At 35.5% G+C, this 20,281-nt stretch overlaps 2 long non-coding RNA genes across 3 annotated transcripts; one reads left to right on the plus strand and one right to left on the minus strand.

Moving 5' to 3' along the window:
* The first annotated feature begins 7,130 nt into the window (after positions 1 to 7,130).
* LOC133793832 (uncharacterized) lies at positions 7,131 to 19,418 on the plus strand. 2 transcript variants are annotated; one of them, XR_009874977.1, is made up of 3 exons: positions 7,131 to 7,405; positions 7,840 to 7,894; positions 19,173 to 19,418. It is a non-coding gene; the product is annotated as an uncharacterized LOC133793832 (long non-coding RNA). The 2 variants fall into 2 exon arrangements; XR_009874976.1 differs by having other exon boundaries at positions 19,187 to 19,418.
* Positions 9,611 to 10,299, minus strand: LOC133793831 (uncharacterized). The gene is made up of 3 exons (XR_009874975.1): positions 10,281 to 10,299; positions 10,092 to 10,210; positions 9,611 to 9,681 (listed from the first exon to the last, which is right to left on the minus strand). It is a non-coding gene; the product is annotated as an uncharacterized LOC133793831 (long non-coding RNA).
* Positions 19,419 to 20,281: the final 863 nt, after the last annotated feature.

The following is a 20,281-nucleotide window of genomic DNA, read 5'->3' on the forward strand; positions in this document are numbered from 1 at the left end:
GTTAGCTGCCCGGGTTTTAATTTTCCCTTCATGGAAATGCTATAGCATTCCCTGGGAGCAAGTTGATCACCACGGACCGTGCATATTCCTGTGGAAGAAGGGAATTTCAGCGCGAGGTGGCGGACGGAGGTGATGGCTTCAAAAGCTATAAGTGTAAGTCGGCCCAAAATGGCATTGTATGCGGCGGGACAGTCGATGACCACGGATTCAAGGAGTTTTGAGACTGTCCGAGGTCCCTCTCCTAAGGTGATCACCAGCTCGATCGTCCCTATAGCCGCTGATCCTTCTCCGGAGAAACCGTAAAGCATCATGGAGGTCGTCTTCAGCTCGGCGACAGCCAAACCCATCTTCTCCAGCATGGACCAGAATAGAAGGTTTACTGAGCTCCCATTATCGATCAGCACTCTCCTAACTCTTCGATTAGCGAGCTCAGGCTACGACCAGAGGATCGTTATGAGGGAACTGAACGTGGCTGGCATCTTCTTCAGTAAAAATGATTGGTTGCCTTTCCAATCACTGCTGCTTTGGCAGTTGTTGCTCGGGGACGAACTCTACTCCATTATGAGCCTTGAGTTCGTTGACGTACCTGTTTTGGGCACCTCTGCTCGTGCCAGCCAAATGAGGCCAGAGATTGTGGATATCTCTCCTCCTATCACTGGAGGAGGGACGTCTTGATCTATCCGGGACCCGGGCTGACTGACCGGGACTTCCGGAGCAGGTCGGCTTGCTGGAACCCTGTTCCGCGCATACTGAGCCAAGGGGCCGGCTCTGATGAGAGTCTTGATCTCATCTTTCAGGTGTCTACAATCGTCGGTATTGTGGCCAACGTCGTTGTGGAAACAGCAAAACTTGGAGGGGTCTCGCTTCCCCTTCTGGTGCTTTAACAGCTCCGGCTTCTTCCAAGGGAGGTGAGTAGAGTGTCCTAGGAAGATGTTCTCCCTAGAGTGGGTGAGCTCCATATAAGTCGTGTAGACCGGCTTAAATTTTTCTACGAACTTATTCTTCTTTGGGCCGTGCTGGTTGCCCTCGTCGTTCCCCTTTCTCTTGCCTCCACCGAATTGGTTATTCTATGTAACATTCTGGGTCACTGTCACGACCTCCGTTCCCACTCCAGCGGGCTGCTTAGGGACCTGGCTGGTTCCTACAGCTAAGGCTTGGGCCTCTTCCAAGTTGATCCACTCCTGGGCCCTATTTAGGAATTCGTTTACTGAGCTGACTCCCTTCTGTTGTATTTCATTCCAAAGTCCCCCTGCGACGAGGATTCCAGTCCTCAAAGCCATGAGCTTGGAGTTGTCATCTGTGTCTCTGGCCCGAGCGGCGACATTCGGGAACCTGCTCAAGTAAGCCTTCAGAGGCTCGTCGGGTTGTTGCCTCACGTTAGCCAAGGAGTCGGCCTTGACGCGGGCAGCCTGGGAGGCTCAGAATGCCCTTTTGAAGTCAGCAGAGAAAGTTTTCTAGGAGCTGATTGATTGCTTCTTGCTTTGTTTGAACCATTGTCTGGCTGGCCCAGTCAGTGTGGAGGGAAATATCAAACACCTCAGCTCGGGGCCAATGTTGTGGGCCATCATCAGGGTGTTGAACATACCCAGATGATCAGACGGATCTCCGTCCCCGTTGAATTTGGATAGGTGCGGCATACGGAAACCAGGCGGGTATGCCGTTGCGGTTATAACGGGGGCGAAGAGCTCGAGCTCGTCCCCCGAATCATATTCGTCTTTTTCTTTTTTCGACAGGAGCTTCCTCATTAACTCTTCCATCTGAGCCAGGCGCTCATGGGTTTTGTCCTGGCCTCTTTGGTTATTCCGGGGCTGTTCAACAGCTCTGGATCCATTGTATGCGTGTAGTGGGTTATTGCCCCTCCTATCTTGAGATAGGTTATTTGGGACATTCCCGCCGTCACGCACCTCGGACAGGTCTCCCCTTGAGCGAGCATGGCTACCACTTCCTACTGGGTCCTCCCTATGAGAGTTAAGGCGATCTCGTAGGTCACCCCTTGGGGTGGCTTGAGGACTTTGCGCCGAGATTAGGCGTTGGCGCAGGTCTCCCCCAGAAAGGTCACTCCGGCGACTTCTGGTCCAGTAGCTCCCGTTAGAGAAGCTCGGAGCCCGCCTCTGGGGGTGAGGATCCGGGACTTCCCTGGGCACCCTGCTACGATGGGAAGGTCCTGCGGAAGGCGGGTTCCTCCTGCCGCTCCCATAAGCTAGGATATCTTGGATAGGCCGAGGAGGAGATGGGTATCTTATCGGTGAAGGAGGATGCCTGATCGGGGATGCGATCCTGGTTCCGTCAGGGCGAATCAGGTTAGGTAGGGGACTTTCGGCCCTGCCAACTCGAGGGCCCTGCGCCTGGCGATCTGAGCGGGGCGCAGGACGGCTGGCCGGGATGGGCTGTCGCTGTGAGCCCTCCCCGGATCTCCTTCTAGAACTCCCCCGAGCCCTTTTGGGCGCGCTCGAGTCTGACTGTGAGCTGGGAGTTGAAGTTCGGACTGAGCGGCTATACTGTTGCTCGACCCTGGGTATTTCTTTGAATATTACCTCTTGGCGGTGCGATGAGGGGGTAGAGTTGGATGTTGGAGGTCTGGTTGAGCGGCTTGGCCTGGACCGATTACCCCGGTGGGACTTATGAGTCTCGCCTTGCCTCTTTTCGACATTAGGGTCAGTTGCAAGAGGGGGTAGTCGGGCCAACACCTCCTTAATCTGCTGACTAGCTTTCGCCAGCTGACTCCTCAGTTGAGCATTCTCCATCTCTACCGCCATGTAAAAATTCGGGTTTGGATTAGGTGGCTGGGGTGCCGAACTTCCAGTGTCATCCTGGCCTATCGGCTGCTTGCCCGACCGCTGCTGAACTTCGAGGTTTTGCTCACCGGAGATGGCGGCATGATGGGCCTCCTGCCCATCATGTTGTTCCGCCTCGTTACAGTGTCTTGATCGAGTGGTCACCATAGTTGGATATTCGCGATAGCACCAATCTAACAAGCTCTCAATGAAAGCACCAAACTGTTGACGCGGTTCTTCGCCAACAGGTAATTAAGAAAATAATAGAATGGGATTAGTGCTAAGTGTTGAACCGAAATGGATGAGTGATCTTAATGTAAAATGGTAATGCAAACACTTTTTTTAGGTGGTTTAAATGTTAAAATCCTTCTACTCTACCATCCAATATTATTGCTATATTTCTGGTATTCTTTACAAGGTATTTCGTTACACCATAGAATCCAACCCTTTGCAACTCCCAGCCTCTCCATATTTATAGGAGAAGGCACCTGGGGGTTGGTAAGGGGGGTCATTCCATGACCTCCTTACCCATCATGTCACTTCTGTGTCATTCATGATTAATTCCTAAAACTTAACACATGAAGTGTGGTCTAATCAATAGGAAAGGAGGATAATGGGCCGCACGGCCCAACCCAGTCGTGGGTGCCTGAACACGCACGTTCCTGCTGCGTGTCCGAGAATTCAGGGATATATCAGACACGTGATGTCTGATATATGCACGTTTACATTGCGTGGTTGACTTTATAAAAGGTCACAGCTTCCAACTCCAGCTCGTGCCCCGAGCTGGATGCCTTCTTGACCTGCGGTCTTCATAGTCCTGACTCGGCCCTTAAATAATCTTGATAGACCTTTGGTTACCTCGAGCTAAAGAGGTAGGACCTGACAACAGCAGCTCTGGCCACGTGGTATCCACGTGGCTGATATAATTACGCCATATCTCAGCTTGCTAATAGCCCGTGGAAAATTAGGGCGTACAATAATAATCATGTTTGTTGTAGCCAAATAGATATAACAATAATATGAATATGTCACTTATTTTTCTTTTTCATTTATTTCCAACAAGTGGGAAAATTTATTAATGAAATAAATCATTCAATATTCTTATGACTTGATATATTATATATTTAAATGTACAACCAGTACATATTATAAGTCATTTTTTCCACATTCACAATTATATAGAAATTGTATAACTGGTACATAAAATATGTTTAATTTTAGCTAGCAATATATTGTGTTAAGGTTTCATCAAGAACCTTTTCAAATAACTTTTATGACTTTATAACACTTTAAGGAATGTAATTATAAATCACATTTTGATCAATGACAAAGTTCACTATAATACTAATAATTAGATATTCACTTCTAGGAATGTGCAATGAATAATTGACATGAGTAATGAATCATTCACTTCAAGGCACTACAACAATTTTTAGTATATATTACATTAAAAAATAACACATATTTAGAAGTGTTATTAATGGGTGATTAAAATAAAACACACGGAATATTTTGGCGCTATATTAAATAAACCTCAAGCGCTAAATGAATTTTTTTTTTGAGTCTCATCTCTCTCAGCCAAATTTTAATCCCTAAATCTAAGTTACCCAAACAATTTCTCTCAGCCTCCATCTCTCACTCTCGTCTCGTCTCAACTCATCTCTCACTCTCGTCTCATCTCATCTCTCTCTGCCTCACGAAGTCATGCTCCAGAGTTCTTTCTCTGCCACATGAAGTCACGCTCCAGAGCTCTTTCTCTGCCTCACGAAGTCACGCTCCAGAGTTCTTTCTCTGCCTCACGCCCACTATCTCAGGTTCTATTCTCTCCTTGGCTTACAACTTTTTTAAGGAACGATACCTGTAAAAGAATAATTTGGAGCTAGACATGGCTGGTGTAAAGATATATATATATTGTCATTTCTCCAGCCCTAGATGAGTATTCCTAGAGTTGGCCTGATACCATGTAAAAGAATAATTTGATATTCTTTTTCTTGTCTCGTTAGGAGTATGTAGAACATAATTATCCGTAATAATACCATATGATTTATCCCTGATAATACAAATTGTTGGCTGAATGTTGTAGTTGATTTGCTTACTTTTGCTCCTCTCCTTTTCTTTTTTATAGCTGTAGTTGATTTGATAAAAACCCATCTTTGATAGAAACTTGATTGATATACAATTTTACAATATTTTAAGTCAAGAGAAACAGCTATGAAGATTTAAGAAAGAAAAGCTTTTTCTTTGATATTATTAACTAGTCTTTATTGTGCTTACCATTATATCCCATTAACCATTTTGGAACCAAAGTATTATTTATTTATTTATTAAAAAAAAACAAAGCATTTATTGTAAGTAATTATTGATCAGTAGGCTTATTAATCCTTTTGGTTGTAGATATGTACATATATATTGTATGTGTGTACATATATATTGTATGTGTGTGCCTGAAGATTCCGCGTGTCACCTTGTCCCATCCATTGGAACAAAGTTTATTGGATTTGGATATGTATAGGAGTGATTATAATGAATCTAAACTAATGCTTGATTAGCTATAATGGAGAATAGTTAAGGAGAAGAAAAGAAAAGATAACTATATTATAAGATATTGTTATGTTCAATGGTTTAGCTTTAAACCAAAGTATTTTAAAAATTCTCATATACTTAGCCTTAAAAAATCAGCATCTTTTCAATTAGTTAACTACCCTCTTCAGGAATATGATATAACCACTTTAATCTCTAGCTTATGATAATAATGATGATGGAAATAAAATAAAGAGAAAATAAACAAACTGGGGTTTAGGTGTAAAGTACAATTTAGTGGGGTCGTTTTGTTTTTAACATGGAATGATAGTATAGCATCATAGATAACCAAGAACACCTACACATCTTATCATAAAATGAATTTTATTAATAACTATGTACATGAGAAAAGGAAAGGGAAAAAAAATTGGCCATAAACTTGAAATAGCTAAACTATAAAGGGCTGAGCTGAACAGCAACAACAACAACAACAAAAGGCAGCTATAAATGTTCATTGGACCATACTGTTGGGCTTGGTAGTTGCTATCATGCCCATGCTTGCTATTATATAACCATCTTTCTGTTATATTCAGTGGGAAGGGAATTTTCTTTTCCGTAATTATTGGTTGCATGGTTTCTTCTGTCAATACTCAATCTGCTTTTCTTCATTTGCAGTAGGACGTAGAAGGAGGTCAACAACCATCTAATTTGTTGTTCTGTATTACGTGATATAAGGGTAAATATATGATATCTTTTCTGATATATTGGTTGGTAACTAGACTTATAATTGGTTCCAATGTGTGAGGTCAAGTGATATTTATTACTTCTGCTAGATTCCGTACATGGTTGAATTAGCATGTTTTGCTAATTATGTATTGAAAAGAAGATGCTATCTTATAAGCATTTGGTTGCATACATATATGTAAATTGACACCTTGACAGTTTGTACCATGTTTCTGCATGATGTTAGTTTGGCTTCCCTTTATATGATTGTATTTCTTAATACGATTTGAAACATATGAAGAACCTATGTTATTAAACCTCTCCCATACAATTCCCAATGTCTGAAGTTATTGTAGAGAAATCTAGATCAGTGAAGAAGATAAAGACAGAAGAATATGAGAAAAACTAAAAACCATATATACTGAAATTGAAAGTAAGACCTGAACTTTTTCCCTACAAGTAAAGTATAAACATAACCTTGATGGATTTTTCATATTTGATCTCTAAGACAATTAGCATAATGTGAAAAATTGTTTTTCCTACTTGACTAGGCATCTACTAATTTGGTTCTAATATAATATGGCACACTCATGAAACGAAGCTAACATATAGTTGAGTCAAGTCCATAAAACTTGTTTTTACATTAGTTAAATTATAATTAATTAAGGTAAGTGATGTTTTAATTTTCAAAGCCAATTCTAGGTTCCAAATAAATAAAAACTTGTGCTTGTTTTACCAATTTTCTCACACATTACAGCTAGCAACTAAATTTTCTTGCCATATTTGGTTTTTATCTTTTGAAGTCTTGTATATCATTTTCAGTGCCTAGTCTAGTTTTCACAACTTTAATTAATTACAAGCATTTTTTGTCATAAAAATATAAAAAGTTATGCAAATTTGAATCAAACAACACAAATCTAAACCATGCATTTCGTTATATAATTAATTATCATGCCATCATACCTGAAATCTACTCAACAATGGTGCCACCGTGTATAATCCAGTCGCCATATCTGATATATCAAAAGAATACTATCTATATACAAACATGTACATGTTTTATTGTCTATGGTATGAGGTTTTAGTAGCACAAGAATGTTGATATTTTTTTAATCAATGATCATTTGAGTATGTAAATAATATCTATGTCTTTGTTCATGTAATTTTTATTTTGATCTTATAAGCATGTTGTTCTTTCAATATGAGATAATTGTGACATGACTTTTTGATTTATTGGGTTCTCTACACAAGTTTCTAAATTTCTTTAACTCTTTCAGAAATTCAGAAAAGAAGACAAGCAACTTTAGGGAACTGAGGCATTTATAAAGGGATCTCATATTTTCATCTCAGCTAGGTTTGGTTCATTTGGCTATTTTTTCACTTTCAAGGTATTCATTATTGTAGAGAAAATGCTCAAGATAGAACAAACTTTCATGGATTTATCATTTCCCTTATTTGTATTGATAATAAATCTGATTTTTTTCATCCTTTTAAATTGGAATACAAACTGTTTTTGGTTTTTTGTTCTTTCTATGTGTGTTGTGTCTGCTTTTCTTTTTATTGTTGGTTTTATTTCAAACTGTTGCATTATTGTTGGCCTTTGCTATTAGTTTTTCTGCTGCTTTTGCTGCCTCTTGTCGTTGTATTTAAGAGTTTTGTTGTTCTTTTTATTTTGTGAGCTCTAGTTTCCAAGGACTCTATAGTGGGTTTGGATAGTTTCTTGGTTGTAAGAGTTGTAATTTTTTTTAATGATGACTCCTAATTAAAGGTTGAATGATGTTGATAGTTTATTAATTGGTATGTAATTTTGCTTTCATTTTAGTGGCTTCATTGGATTTCAAATTGGAGGGAACTTTATTTGCAGCAGTTTGCAAGAGGTATGTTCTCTTTTATTTTTGTTAAAATATTTTGCAAATGTTAGAGGAGTTTGAATATCTTAGATATTCATCCATAGTGAAGTAGGTTCTGAGATTATTATTATTGTGTGCTGCGGTGATAACGAAAGGTTGAGAACTTATGTGTATTAGTGAAGTAGGTTCTGAGAAATTTGTGTGCTGCGGCGAGATAAGGAAGAAAACTTGTGTGTTGTTTGAATATTTTGAATTGATTATGGTTGGTTAATAAATATGGCTGGAATGTTTTCTGATTTTCTGTTAGTTATTTGATGTATATCTAATAAACTTCAAAAACCATAGAAATTTGAAAGTAGAATCCAAACCCATGTGGGGAAATGTATTAGAATAATTATAGAAATAGCTTCTTGCAATTCAAAAACTTGGGTAATAAAATGTAAAACATTTTTTAGTGCAAGGCCACTACATAAAATTTTTTAGTTTGAATATATACATCAAAGACCAAATACAAAAGAAAGAGTAACATCCCATTAACAAAAGTACTATTTATGAGAAAATTCTCTGGATATTTTCCTGTTTAAAATTTATATATTAAGTGCAAGTCTTGTAGAATACCAAAAAAATTAGTTCTAGCATATGAAAAACAAATGCATACATTGAAAATAAAGAAAAGAACTAAAGAAGTTAACATGTTCCTTTTTATTTTATTTTTATGGAAAGTAAAGAAAAGAACTAAAGAAATTAACATGTTTCTTTTACTTTGTATTTTATCCCATTGATTCATACAAAGTTTAGTTTCTATTTAAAAATGAATAAATAACCTTAAAACTAACAAACTGCACAACAAATCTTGGGAAACCAAAGCTCCTCGAAAAAAAACTTCCCAGGTATGAAAGCATTTAAGACTAAATGCAACATAATAACCATGCGAAACCCAAACTTATCACAAAAGTTCCTGATTACTATAAGATGTGCATACACAAGAAAAGGGAAATTGTTAGCTGATTATCTAAGTGCTGACCTCAAATTCTGATCTTTCCTGCTTTAACATATCCTCAATATCCGAAAATTCTTTTATAGAACCTTGAAGATCCAAAGACATGCCTTCAAATTGGGATTTAACTTCCTTTAATGAGTTTGAAACCTCTATAAACAGTAGTATCCCTTTTGTATACACCTATAAAAGATTAGAGGATCAACTTAACGAGTGAAGGAACAAAATAGTTCAGTAGTTGATGAAAAATATGTTAAAAGCATCATAACAAACAAACAAGTAATTTGTAACAAAATTGCAGAATATGATTAATTGTATAATAATTTACTCTTTCCCTGAGATATCTCATAAGAGAAAATGATGCAGAATTTTTTTCTTTTTTTAAAAAAAAAATATTAATCATATACTATTCTGGTGCTAATCTCCCAAATTCTACATATTGTAAATACATGGTCCATCACTGGGAATTTTTTTTAATCAGTTTACAAAGCTAAAACTCAGTTATAAAGTTGAATGATAATATGTTAATGTTAGTAATGCATCAAATCAAGCATCCTGACGAATATAAATATATATAATATATAGAAAAATAAAACCCAAAAGCAATGCCATAAATACTCTCGAAATTGGCATAATTTGTGAACGCCTAGGCAATGAAATAGCTAGCAAAGAATTGCCATCAATTGCCAATGAATAATACTAACATATTCTTCTGCTGTAAAGTTTTTATTTTTTTACTAACATACCTTAGCTCTAAGATTTTCTGAAAAATATCAGCAGCAGCACTGTAATCACCCGCCCTAGCAAGTAGCCTTCCCTGTCAACTTGAAGTCAAAGTTCACAAGTTGGTAAGGATAGCAAATAAGGTTGTTGAGTATCATATACCAAGCTAGCACAAATAAGTTAAATTTTGAAGTGAAAATAATGTAGCAGAGACAGATAAAGGAAGATAGAGGAGAAGTGAGAGAAAGAGACAAGTTAGAGAGAGAATCCGAATAAGTCTGATTATTCTTGAAACAAGTCTTACAATGTTATTGTTAGGTCTTTACACAATCTTAACTCTGAAACTATCCTAATAATACAAAGATAAAACTCTTAATCCTAAAAACATGAAATATTTAATGTAATATGCTTCATAAGATGTAATGTAATAACCAATATTCACGAGTTCATGAGTAGGTGACAAGCCAAAAACATCAAACAATGCAAATAAATCTTCTAAAGTACCTGTATACGTAGTTTATCAACTTCAATCATTAACAGAGATCCTAAATTCCCAGTGAGAATTTCCAAAGCATCCACATACTTTGCTTGTTGCTCCAATATAGAAATGTATACCATCAGAGCTGCACTAATTCAAGGTTTTAGCATATAATCAATTGACAATAGAACAAAAAAATTCCTGGTCATGGATACCTTCAGGCTCATGCAAGCTCACTCTCCAGCCCAAGCTCCATCAAAACCCATAGCTAAAGCCCCAGCAAAAGCTCAAACCTTAACCCATTTAGTAAGCTCAAACCTTAACACAATTCTTACTATTAGTAGCAAGGTGGTCAATGTTAATTAGCCTTCAATGAAATCCTCTTATTCAAATATATATATAAATATAAATATATATAATATTTCTTTGAGATGAGGATTGGAAATGCCAGAATTATCTCAAGTTTAGCAATAAGACTAAATAAACAGCTTAAATTCATTTCTGAACTCAAAATCAAGTAATTTTAAAAATCAAATCATATAGTATATTTTGGTTGATACAATTTTGTATTTACCATTACATAGACTTATCAAAATTTTGCTTTTTGTTGGTTAGAACAGGACAACTAAGTTGGTGATCATGTTGGATAAAAATTGGCTACGCTTCAATAGGTAATAAGAATTAGGGATTTAATTAGTGCTAGCTTAGTAAAATTTGTAACTTACTGTATTTGTTACTAATATATTATAAATATGAACTTGTCTTTGAATTGTAGAGCCTCAGATGAGTATAGAGCAGTCGCTAAGAATTTTGTAGAAATGTCAGAAAAGCTGGCTGGTTATCCAGAAAAGTTATTGTGTCCATGCAAAGTTTGTCGAAACTTAAGTCATCAATGTATTAACATTTTGTATGAACAATTAGTCATTTATGGGATTGATCCAACATACAAAATCTGGTTTCATCATGGGGAAGAATTATCAAGAGATGATGATGTAGAGACAATGGAAACCTTTGATTCTTACAACTTGTTTAGGGCTACAAATATTGATGGTTGTGATTTTGAAAGTCATCTAGAAGGTCATTGTAGAGTCCAAGAACTTTACTTAGCTAGTTAGATAGTAGTATTATAGTATGTATAGTATTATCTTTGTTACTGTGGATTTTTGGTTCAGACCGGGAATTATTTGGACACTCATAGTAGTACTTATAAATTTTCTAAGTTTAACCTATAGTTTAAGAATATTAAGTATTACCTAAGGTTTGATTATATGACTGATATTAAGGATACTATTTGTTATATTATAAGGTTTAGATATCAACCAATAGGATTTTAAGCACATGTTATGAATGGGTAATTAAGGATTAAGTATTTTTGAAGATTAAATTAAATAAGGGTAAAATTTGAATACTTTAAGGTCAGTCAGCAGCTTTGAATACGTTGAGGGCTTAGTCAAGGACTGTTTACCCCATTCAAACTTAGCTAAAAATGTGTAATTTCGTGTTTAAATATTCAGCGTATGCCGATATATCGCAGCTATAGGGGGCGATATATCGCAGCACGTTGATACAGAAAACACGAGACGATGCACGGTCGCCTCGGGCATACTGGCCCAGGCGATATATCACCTACAGGGGGCGATATATCGCCTCCTCCAGCATGTTTTCAAACATTTTTGAATTCTTTTCCTTTCAGCCATTCAAACTCCTTCATAAGTCCAGCATCTTTTGAACGAGTCTTCAGCCTCTGCTGAACGATTATTCAAATTATTTTCACCTAAAAAGCCATTATTTTTATTCAAGTAAAATCAAGATACTTTCATTCCCAAACTCTATAAATGAAACCTAGTACCCAGCCATTATTCACCTTTTGCTCTAAGTTCAGAAGCTGCTAGTGTTAAGTGAGTGTGAGAGTGTAAACACCTGGTTTGGGAAAATCATAAGCTTAAAAATCATAAGCTTATCAAACACTTTGGGAAGTGAGGTTCTATAGTATTTCGGTTGTGGTGTAGATTGGTCTTTCAAGTCTTTGAGGTAAACCAAAACTCTAGCTCATTGTTTTATGTTATTTTCTTTCTCATAGCCTTCTATTCAGTTTCATAACCTCATTCTTATTTTGGTTAGGAAATCTAAGTTCTTGAGCACATAAGTTTCGGTAAGCATGTTTCTCAAATGGTTTAGCCTTCCCATTCCTTTTCATCTCTTTTCCTTCTTTAGACTCACTCTTGTTCATTATGGTTATTAGGAGTGTTCCAAAGTCCCAACACTGTCCACATATCCCGGTAACTTTGGTAAGGAAATTAGGCTAGAATCAATATGTTATATGTTTATGTTATCTTATGTTTTATGTTATCAAATGTGTTATGATATGTATATGTGTATGTTTGTAGGCTTGGGCATATGACCCATATGACTAACAAGACCCCAAATGGGTTATGGGCATATGACCTACTTAGCTAGTAGGACCCCACTAACCCCATGGGCATATGACTTGTTTAGTCTATGGGACCCCAAGTAATAATGGCCATTATAATAAGTGTATGTTATATGTATTATGTTAAGTCTTTATGTTTCTTATGTAATTATGTTTATGACTATGTGTTAGATTTTCCTTGCTGGGCATTAGGCTCATTCCTTTTTGTTTTATGTGCAGGAAAATAGCTTTAAGAGGCGATAAGATTCGTGGACGCTTAGAGAATGTGTATCGATGGTGAATGGAGTCAAGGAGCTGAGCGTTATTTCGATTCGAGGATGTAGTTTCTTTTTATGTCTTTTTACATGTATTTTCCGCACTATTTATGTAATGTCTTTTTATTTTAAATCATGTTTTGTTTTAAAGACAATGGGATCCCATATCCTTCTTGGTATTTATTTTGTAAGTAACTCTTATTTTTACAAGTTACTTAATAAAATTATGGTCTTTTTGCAAATGTGAGTTCTATTAAGGATTGTATGTATAGTTTCGTTAATGGTCCAAAAGTCTAGAGTAGTGGGTCATTACAGTCATGATGACACTTTTATGGAAAAAATAGAAGATGCAGACACTCCATTATATCCACAATGCACTAAATATACTAAGTTATCGTCAATTGTTGCATTGTATAAGCTTAAAACTACCAATGGATGGTGTGACAAAAGTTTTGATGAATTGTTAAGACTTTTGAATGATATGCTTCCTTTAGATAATATGATCCCCAAGTCTATGTACGAGGTTCGAAAATTTCTTCGATTATTTGATTTAGGATATGAAAAGATTCATGCGTGTGTTAATGATTGCTGTTTGTTTAGAAAAGATAAAGAAAACTTGCAAGAATGTCCAACATGTGGAACTTCACGTTGGATGTCAGATAAGCTGACTAAAAAGGTTCAACATGGTGTCCCAGCAAAAGTTTTAAGGTACTTTCCTATAATCCCTAGGTTGAAACGGATGTTCATGTCTCAAAGAATTTCAAAGGAATTAAGATGGCATCACAACAATAAAAGTTGCAATGGAATAATGCGTCACCCAGTGGATTCAGCAGCATGGGAGCTAGTCAATGATAAATGGCCATCATTTTCAAATGAAGAGAGAAATATTAGACTTGGACTTTCCACAGATGGATTTAACCCATTTAGTAATTTAAGTTCTAAGTATAGTGTTTGGCCTGTATTGTTGGTCATGTACAACTTACCCCCATGGTTGTGCATGAAACAAGAGAATATTTTATTATCAATGTTAATTCCAGGACCTAAACAACCTGGGAATGATATTGATATATACTTAGAAACCCTCGTAGAGGACTTGAAATTATTATGGAATGAGGGTGTTGATGCTCATGATGCATTGGATAATACAAATTTCAAGTTGCAGGCTATTTTGATGTGGACAATCCAAGATTTTCCAGCATCGAGAACCTTGCTGGTTGTAAAAATAAGGGATGTTTCAGTTGTCCCCTATGTGGTTATGGTACCGTAAAGACCCATCTACTCTAGACTTTGGACCATTAACGAAAACTATACATAGACACTAATCCTTAATAAAACTTACAAGTGAAATGATCATAACTTTATTAGAAACTTGTAAAAACAAATGTTAAACTTACATAAAACTCAAAGTAGGATATGAGATCCCATTGTTTTAAAATAAAAACATAACGTAATTGTAAATAAAAGAGATTACATAAATAAGTGCGGAAAAATACACATAAAACCATAAGTAAAGACTTCATCCTCGAATCGAAACTCTCGGCTCTTTGAATCCATTCCACCTCAATACACATTCCCCAAGCTTCCAAGAACCTTTCCCGCCACTAAAGCTATTTTCCTGCACATTTAACATAAAAGGAGTGAGCCTAATGCCCAACAAGGAAAATCTAACACATAAACCATATACATAAATTTCATAATGTAACATAAAACATATCATAACACTTATGTCACATACATACTATAATGGCCATTATTACTTGGGGTCCCATAAACTAAACAAGTCATATGCCCATTAGATTAGTGGGGCTTGCTAGCTAAGCAAGTCATATGCCCATAATTTATTGGGGCTTGTTAGTTGTATAGGTCATATGCCCAAGTCTACAAACATACTTAACATAGCATATTACATAACACATAATCATAAGATAGCATATAAAATCATATAACACATCAATCCTATCCTATTTTCCTTACCAAAATTACCGGGATATGAGAACTGATTTGGGACTTTGGAACACTCCTAAAGAGAATGAGATGAAAGTGATGAAAGAACTATACCATCAAGAATATACTTACCAAAAACTTATGTGCAAGATCTTAGATTTCCTAACCAAGAATAAAGAATAGAGTTAGGATGTTGAGTAGAAGACTATGAGAACTTGAAGAAAATAATACCAATTGAACTAGAGTGTGGAATACCTTGAATGCTTCTATAGTCAATCTAAACCTTGAACCAAAATGCTATAAAACCTTACTTCCCAAGTGTTTGGTAAGCTTATAGTGATCAAGCTTTATAATTCCCGACCCAAGTGTTTACACTCTCACAATAACCTAGCAACTTGCAGCCTCTGAACTTAGCTTAATAGATGAATAAATGGCTGGGTACAAGGTCCTATTTATAGAGTTTAGGAATGAAAAGATCTTCATTTAACTTGAATAAAAATAATGGCTTTTTAAGTGAAAAACATTTGAATTATCGTTCAGCAGAGGCTGAAGACTCGTTCAGAAAGATGCTGGACTTATCAAGAGGTTGAAGATTTGAATGGAGAACATTTTCAAAATGTTTCAAAATGTCTTGAAGGAGGCGCTATATCACCCCCTGTAGGCGATATATTACCTGGGCCAGTATGCCCGAGGCAATCGTGCGACGTTTCGTGTTTTTCGTATCCCCGTACTGCGATATGTCACCCCTATAGCTGTGATATATCGGCATACGCTGAATAATTAAACACGAAATTGCACAATTTTAGCTTAATTTGAATTGAGTAAACAGCCTTGACTAAGCCCTCAAACGTTTTCAAAGCTGCTGACTGACCCTAGGATATTCAAATTTTAACCTTAATAAATTTATTCCTCAAAATACTTAATCATTATTAAACATACACATGACATGTGCTATTACTTATTGGGTCTTATCTAAACCTTATAATATAATAAATATTACCCTCAATATCAGTCATATTAATCAAACCTTAGGTTAAAATTAATATTCTTAAACTATAGGTTAAACTTAGAAAATCTACAAGTGTTACTATGAGTGTCCAAATAAATCCCGGTCTGAACCAAAAATCCATAGTCATAAAGATAATACTATTATTACTATTATACTACTATCTAACTTAGCTAAGTAAAGTTCTTTGGACTCTACAGGTACTCATTTAGAGTGGCTAAAACATAGTGGGAAGTTTTCATATCGAGGTCATCGAAAATTTCTTAAAGAAGACCATCCATTTCAGAGTAAAAGAAGTTGGTTTGATGGAGAAGAAGAGCATGGAAATCCGCCAAGAATCATGAATGGGACTACAATTGCTGAACACCTTTAAGATTTTGTGAATGTTTGGGGAAAATCCACTTCAAAGAAAAGGAAACAAAATGATTCAAAATAAATGTGGAAAAAGCGATCCATATTTTTTCAGTTACCTTATTGGAAGGTTAGCACATTCTTACTACTCTAAAAATTTTTTGTGTAAATTATTGTTTTTGGAGGAATTTCATTAGTTATTTCTTTTGCAATTTTTTAGGAATTGTATGTTCGTCACAATTTGGATGTGATGCACATAGAGAAAAATATTTGTGAAAGCATCTGTAATACATTGCTAGATGTTGCTGGAAAAAGTAAAGATGGACTAAAAGCTCGCTTGGATTTGCAACATATGGGTATTAGGAGTGCATTACACCCACAAGAGAAGGGGACTAGAACCTATCTTCCTGCAACTTTACACACACTATCAAAGCTTGAGAAAGAATTATTTTGTAAAAGGTTGTTCTCATTGAAAGTACCTGATGGATATAGCTCAAATATTCGAAATTGTGTTTCAATGGAACAATGCAAGCTCATGGGCCTTAAGTCACACTATTGCCACATTTTGATGCAACAATTACTACCGGTGGCTATAAAAGGATTGATGCCATTGGGTCCAAGAGATGCTATAATAAGATTATGCACGTTCTTTAATCGAATATGTCAACGTGTTCTTGATACAGAAAGCATAATGGCATTAGAAAATGATGTTATTGAAACTTTATGCTTACTAGAGAGATTCTTTCCACCATCATTTGTTGATGTCATGATTCACTTAGTGGTTCATATCGGACGAGAAGCACGACTATGTGGACCAGTCCAATTTCGATGGATGTATCCATTTGAGAGGTGAATCACTAAGACTTAATTGTTTTGTTTATTCTTATTAGTTTATGTGAACATTCTATTAATGATGAGCAATTGTGTGATTAATAGACGCATGAAGATATTGAAAGATTATGTCAGAAATCGAGCAAGGCCTGAAGGTTGTATTGCAGAGTGTTATCTTGCAGATGAGTGTGTGAGCTTTTGTAATGAATTCACTGACCATTCAATTGAACTAAACACAAAAAGTAGGTCGAAATGAAGAGTGGTCAAATGATGTGATACTTGAAGGTCGTCTAATTTCTAGGAGGAAAGAAATTATATTGACAGATGAGTTGTTAGAAATTGCACATCGATACATTCTGTTAAATACATCTGTTGTGGAGCCTTTTCTAGAGTAAGTGTTTGATATTAGAAATTATTATTTTTTATATTAAAAATGTAGTAATACTAACTCATTGGTCCTATAAATTAGGATTCACCTAGAGGAGTTGAAAAAAAACAAACAAAATATATGAGAGAAATAGTGGATTACTTTGGAAGAAACATATACAAACTTTTTCAACATGGATGAAGGAAAAGGTAAATTAATGCAAACTAACTGGTTCATATCAGTTGTTTTAAATATCATTAAGAAAATTAACAATGTCATATTATTATTTGTATAGGTTCCTATGCATTCCTCAACTTGTGATGGAACTGATCTGTTGAAATGGCTAGCATATGGACCCAGAAAACATGTTGCTTCTTACAGTGGATATATTATCAATGGTCAAAGATTCCATATACATGACATTGAGAAGTCCACACAGAATAGTGGTGTCTCAATTGAAGCTACAACTATGTGTAGATCTAGTGCCAAAGATGTATCTCAAGTTCCTAATTTAGTTTCATACAATGGGGTTATAAGGGAGATAATCTTGTTAGATTACTATATAGTTCAGATTCCAATTTTCAAATGTGATTGGGCAAATGTCCCTAACGGTGTTAGGGTGGAGGATAGTCTTACTCTAGTTAATCTACACCAAAGTCAATGGTCTGTTGGTAGAGACCCTTTTATTTTAGCCTCACAAGCTAAACATGTCTTCTACTCAAGAGAACGTGATTCTTCCAATTGGTATGTGGTGATTAGGGCACCCCCTAGAGGTTTTTATGACATGGAAAATTATGATGAGCAAGAATTCATGCCTATAATGTCTGAAGTTACTGAATCTAGGTTATATAATGTAGTGGAAGATGAACAATATATTAGAGATGATTGTGAGGGTATATTAGTTTGATTATTGTTGTGTTTTTTGTAAATTGTAGAAGATGTTGCACTTGACATTTAAAGTTGTAATCAATGGAAATTTCAGATTATACTTCAGCTCATTAATTGGTTGTTTCTTATTTGTGACTTTTTAGCGAAGAACTCTTGAAAACATATGTCTTTTATTTATTTATTTATTTTTTGCTGGCAGTGGCTAGTATATGATAAACTTTTTTATATATATATATTTTAGAAAAAATTGTTCAATTTACTGATAAAATTTAATCTCATCTATTTTCATAGTTATATAACCAATTTATATGTATAAATTCATAAACATGAAAAATAGTCACTATAAATTCAGAAACAAAATAGTCACAAACACACTAAAATATGTATGTGAAGAAGACAACACGCCCAAAAATAAATAATAATCAAACATTTAAATGATCACATTAATTTCTATTTAAGCTTAAGGTGTAGATGTAGTTAATGTCTTCTAATAGATATATTAATACACTTTGCTATGCTTTTGGATGGTTTGCTTATGCATACTTCTTTTTCATTTTTATTTAGTTAATTAAATTTCTACTTTGTACTCTCTAGACGTGCATTTTTGTAACAAATGACAACTTTTAGTTAAAATAAATTGGATATCATCTATTCCAATTTAAGCATATTTAAATTAAATAATTTTGGTTTATAGGGGAGCATGTTACAAGCTTTTTTCAGTAGATAGTAGTGGAATACCAAATTTAACTGATCTCATAATAATATTTGAAGCAATTAAAACTAATCATATAAACTATCTATTATCAGTGATTATTTGTTTGGGTATCTATTACCGGTGATTGAACCTAAACAAATAAAAATGAGTGGTAGTTGGTGAGAAAATACATATTTGTTGATAATATGTGTGATGATGCCAAGAATGACTGTTTATTTCTTTCTTTCTGACTTTTATTATAAGTTTTTTTTTTTGTGATAATTGATAATATGTTGTTATATATGATTTTTGTAACTCATCAAAATTTGTACTAATTATAGAAACGGTTGATCAGAAACTAGTCAAAGAGTTTGCCAAGTACAAGATATGTCACCTCCATCTACAAAAGGAAAGAGGCCAAAACACATACCTACAGGAAAATTAGTTAAACTCCTCAATGAAAAGAGGAAGAGCTTTAGACTAAATTTGGAAATGGATAAGGTTGTTGAAGAGAGATATACTAAGGATGTGTCTCCAAAGAAAAAGACACGTAGAATGATTGTAAGAAATGACTCTTCTGATGAAGAAGAAATACCCATCTCCCTTGTGACAAGGAGATCTCTTAAAAATCTATTTGAGGTTGAACAACCAATAGACTCTCTTGAAAAAATAGTGAGACCACCTACTAATGACCTAATTTCTCCATTCTTAGCTTCAATGACAGCCACTAGGGGATCTATTAAAAGAGTGGTTGAAGTAGAAATTAGTCCTTCAAATGACCATGCCATCTTACCAATAGCCACAAGAAAATCACAACGCCTACAAATCCCAGAAAACCCAAATGAAACAATTGTTGAAAACTTGCCAGACGAACAAGAACTACCTGAAGAAGTTGTTGCACCTATTACCCAAAAGAGAACTAGAGGCCCTAGTAAAATGAAGTCTATTGCAATAGACAGTGATGGTTGTTTGGAAGTTAAGTTTAACTCAAAGGGACAACCAATAGGTGTAACATCAATATCTTTGTCTTCATTTTTGGGTGCACTTGTTAGAGAAATTGTACCAGTAACGATAAAAGATTGGAGGAAGATTCCTCTAGGAATGAAAGAGGTCTTATGGAAATCTATTCAGGTATATATATTTAGGTTTTATGCATTGAACATGAAATTTGTTGAAATTCATTTACATTAATACTAACCTATTATTATTTTTACTAGGCAAGATATAAGGTTGACAAAGATTTGCAAAAGAACTATATATTCAAAAGTATGGCAGATCTTTGGAGAGCTTCAAAATCAAGGCTAGTTACTAAAATAACAAAGGCACCAAATGAAGAAGCAAGATTGAAACTAAAGCATGATAATATTAAATCCATGAATGAGTGGAAAAGTTTTGTTAAGGAAAAAAATAGTGTTGAGTTTAAGGTATTTTATTCTTAACATCTTATAAC

The sequence above is a fragment of the Humulus lupulus genome, chromosome 8 (genome assembly GCF_963169125.1).
Source record: "Humulus lupulus chromosome 8, drHumLupu1.1, whole genome shotgun sequence".
Lineage (NCBI taxonomy): Eukaryota > Viridiplantae > Streptophyta > Magnoliopsida > Rosales > Cannabaceae > Humulus > Humulus lupulus.